Here is a 4,931-nt window from a genome sequence, read left to right on the forward strand (position 1 = left end):
AAATTATCAATAATAACAAAACTAATAAATATTAACTATTATTAACAAAATTTTAATTATATAATTAATTATATAAATTATTATTATAATTGTTGGGTGCAATAATTGTCCCTGTTTGGTAGAACGATCGAACCGTAGTGCTTGAGCTGCTGTGTGGTTTAAAAGATTTGAATTGCACCATTACCACCAGCTATAACTTTTGGTAAAGCGGCAAGCGCTCGATCCTACAATAATACTAATAATAATGGTATAATGATAATGATAATTAAGTAGTTAGTTATTATTTAATTATAATAATACTTATAAACATATCATTTAATTATTAATAGTAACAATTTTAAAGTGACTATAAGAATAGTAATAATAGTTATTATTTATATAATTATAATTATAATTAGTTAAATGGCCCGAATAAATGCGATGCTTGCAAGTTATGTGACGTGGTATAATTAAACCCTCACCTCATGAAAAAAGTAAACATCACAAAAGGCCAGTTGTTATTTGTTTTCACATACGAATATTTCAAAAAAGTAAAATTGAAAAAAAATGATATATCCAATTTAAAAATGGATGGCTAATGGAAGACAGACAAATTCTACATCCTACGCTTGTTAATTAAATATTTATTCTCTTCTCCGTACACGTGAATTTATTGTTTTTTTGGTAACATAGAGAACTAGATATTATATTAAAGTTTAAAGCTTAAAATTAAATTTTAAAACACAAAAATTTATGTTTGTGAGACTGATATCTAATCCGACTTAATTTATGAAAAAATATTAAATATTTTATGTTAAAAACTGAGCATAAAGAACCCATGTTTAATAATATAGACATACTATATTATAATACACGAGAAGCCTAGAATAGGTATTAAATTAAAATGAAAGAGACAAGGATGGATTAGTGGAGGATAACGTTAATATTATGCCTGCCAATACAACCTATATCGCCTACGCCACTCACGCGGAAATCAAAATTTTAATTAGGTCGCACAATATTATATTATATTTATATGGACTTTCCGCTTAAGTTTTTTCACTTTTTAAATTTAATGTGATGTAATGAAACAAAAAAAATCTGTTTTTACCTGAACTGACTCGGTGTTCACTGCTACATCACGCTTGTTGGTAAACAAACACTAGTCAACTTATATTTTAATTTTTAGTAGTTTGACACGAATCAACCATGTAAATATTTACAATAATAAGTAATATTTTAAGCATAAAAATCAATATTCTTTCATAAATGACCCAAATAGGATATCTATTTCACAAAATTGACTCGTGAGAACGTCTCACGGAAAGTTTTTGTGTCGCGTGATAAAAATAACTTCCGTGACCATACGGATACAATTACGATTTGTCTGAACGAACGGTATATCCAAAAAAAAAATTTTAAATTAAATCCAAATGCAATCTCCACCCACCCTTTTCCACATTAGATTTTGGGTGCTTTCGCTGTTGTTGCTGATCTCGAGTGTCTTNTATTATATATCATGCATTGGGATAAGAATTTTATTATATAAAATTTATTAAATATTAATATCCTTGACATAAAACAAATAATATTAAGCTTTGTTAAATTTCAAGAATAATTATTTTGTCATCACTGTAGTAATTGAATCAACAACTTTAGAGTTTTGAGACCGATTATCAACTCTTTTATTTATTTATTTACAAAATAATAATATTTTATTATTATTAAAAAAATGAAAATTCGTGGAGAATATGCGGTTGTGTGTCAGTATCCAATTTCGTACGTGAAAGGGGCCCTCCAAGGAAAGCGGGATACCATTGCTTTTCCGTAGCACGGAAATTTTCTTATTATTAATCAATGGTTTATATCACGATGCCAACCTCGTCAATATTATATTTTACTTATTAAATCTATATTATATTATAATTAAGATATGATGTTTAGAGTAATTAATTTTAATGTCGTGATCTAAAAATAAAAAATACACATGTCAAATTACAAAAGTTCTCTATTTTTATTTAATAAAAAATATTATATGAATCTATTTTTTGTAAATTTGTTAAGCTATAACTACAATAGCTAATCCAAATTTCCACATGTTTTAAATTAATAAAATATTAATTTATCTTTATTTAGAATTTTTATATGATCATAAAAATCCTAATATAAAATTTTTTATTATGAAATCCATAAATTTAAAAGTAACACAAAAATAATAAACACCAAAATTGTATATTACAATATATACATATATACACACGGTCGCATGTCAAGGGATCCTAGTCATTATAATATTTCATGTATTTTTTTTTCAAAACTAGAGTTTTTATTTTGTTATTATCCTTAGTGTTTTTTAAAATAAAAAAATATTCTTACAGATAATATATATTTTGGGGAAAGAAAAATGTATGTTTGATATAAACTAAAAATAGCTAATAAAGAACTCATACTCCACTAAATAATATGCATGAATTCCAAGAAAATTCTTAAATGTATCTTTTTTTAATTCCTTTTTCGTGTTTTGACAAAACTTAAAACCTTTTATTATTTTTTTTAAAACAATCCATAACCCTTTTCGAGACAATTTTTAAAAATATTTTTTGCTAAAAAAAGTACTATTTTGGTGAATAAAATTTATATAAAAAAAACATTTAAAAATCCTGAAACAAAAAAATATGACTTATAGTCTTCGATTTTAAACTATTTAAAAAAATTATAAAAGTAATTATTATTATTATTATTATTATTCTAAGCTCGAATTTATTTCATTTTTTAAAGAAAACATCTTCAGAGAATTAAATGCTCTGATTTAACATGCTTTTGTGCTCAAACTAGTCCTTCGCATTCTTTTTAAGAAATGATATTTTGAACTAGTGCTCGACAGAACTACGACTTAAAAAAAGTATGTAGTGGATCACCTTTCCAAGTTCTTTAAGATTTAAATTAAATTGGCTAGAATTTGAGACACTTCCCTCGCATAATTACAAGAAATGTTCTATAATGGATCTGTAAATAAATTTAAAGCTTTTATTCTTTCTTTTTTTTTTCCCAGAAAAATAAATATATAAAGCTTAAAAAATAATAGAAATAAATATGTGCTTTAGGAGAGTGATATGCTTGTATATATTGAGATGCCATATATAATTAAAATAATATTGAATTGTAAGCAGTAGTGGATGGTGGAGACTCCACGTTTTACACCAAATTTTGTTGCTCATGGAAATGTTACATTTGGTGATTTTTAAATCACCACTCCAATATACTATTGGTTAAATGATGTAATTCAATTAGGTTTGTGTCAAAAAGTGTGAGTTGGGAAATTATAAATGTTATTTGACATGAATAATTTAATGGATTACATGCATAGAATCACCTATGACATAGAGTGTTAGGAGAGAATTGACATTTGTTGGGTGCAATAATATCTTTGTTAGAAGTAATTTAACATATGACAACTAAAATATTAGAGTTCAAAGCGGGTGTTAAAGAGTACAAATTGACTTATTATACTCCTGAATACGAAACCAAAGATACTGATATCTTGGCAGCATTCCGAGTAACTCCTCAACCTGGAATTCCGCCTGAAGAAGCAGGGGCGGCAGTCGCTGCCGAATCTTCTACTGGTACATGGACAACTGTGTGGACCGATGGGCTTACCAGCCTTGATCATCGTTACTATTAATTATAATTTCTGGTAAAACGACAAACATTCGATCATATAACATTAAAATTATGTGTTTTTATTTCTAACATGAAATTATTATTATTATTTATATATTTGTGGCAACTCATAAACCTCTTGTTGGAATATATTTTACCCTATGTTTTGGTAATAACAAATAATATAATCGAACTGTTTTAGGGTCAAACCGTCATTTCTATACATTTAAAGGTTTCTAGTCGTTGGTCAAATACATTATATCAGAAGCTCAAGCTACAGATATTTTCAGAAGACCATTTGTCTTTTAACCAGACCGATTTATTAATGAAGTGAACAAATCTAAACCATTCAAGTCTAACTGCACTACAACTGGTCAGACTTTAGTAGATCGAGGTGGATACTCCAACTCAAGTTGTTCGATGCTATTAGTTAAAATATCATTGCACAATATCCTACCAACTCCCGATTAACATGAAAATTTCTTAAAATGTCAAAAAATTAATCAACTTTTCAGAAGCTAAAAGTGATAAATGCGCAAAAATCAAAGAAGCATTAAATGAGCATTTATTGCAGCGTACGTGACAAGGTCATTCCGCCAGAAGTTAATACAGATGATCATTAAAAAAGTTTTCGATCATTGGAGCTTTTCCAGCCTCAAACTTAATATTAACATGATTTAAAGCTTTTAAATGTCTGCAAATATTCAAGATCTCGAGCACTCATAATCGTTCAAATATCAAGCTGCTCACTTAGCACATGCGTATCTGTCCATATCAGATTTTCAAGGATCAATTTTTGCTACCTTAACCAATTCTAGCCGTTCAAAACTATTTGTTGGAAGTTATTGTTTTTGGTGAACCAAAAGTTCTTAAACAACCAGAAGTTATTGAGTGGTCACTAAGAGTTTCAATTTTGACAGTGATAAGTCCTAATCAAAGGGTTTTTTTTTTTTTTACAAGAGTGTACTGATCGTCCTTTTAAAGGATTCATTCCTAAATGGTAGAAGGACTGTCGTAGGAACGTTTATCTCCGAATATCCATAAAATTCTGTCTCATTATATTTACTTACACACTTTATCTTGTCTGCTTGCTTATTTCTATCCGCCTTGTTAATTGTTGTTTACATTGAATATATACAATATCACTCGTCTATCCAGACTGTTTTCGTACTTATTTATTTTCAGTAGTCCAGCTCAGTCTAACCATTCAAAAAATAGGTTTTATCAGCTAAACACCGGAGCTCAGTTTTGCAAGAAATTTTAAAGAAGTTTATTCATCCCCTCTAAACTTT

The sequence above is a fragment of the Primulina huaijiensis genome, chromosome 7 (genome assembly GCF_012295235.1).
Source record: "Primulina huaijiensis isolate GDHJ02 chromosome 7, ASM1229523v2, whole genome shotgun sequence".
Lineage (NCBI taxonomy): Eukaryota > Viridiplantae > Streptophyta > Magnoliopsida > Lamiales > Gesneriaceae > Primulina > Primulina huaijiensis.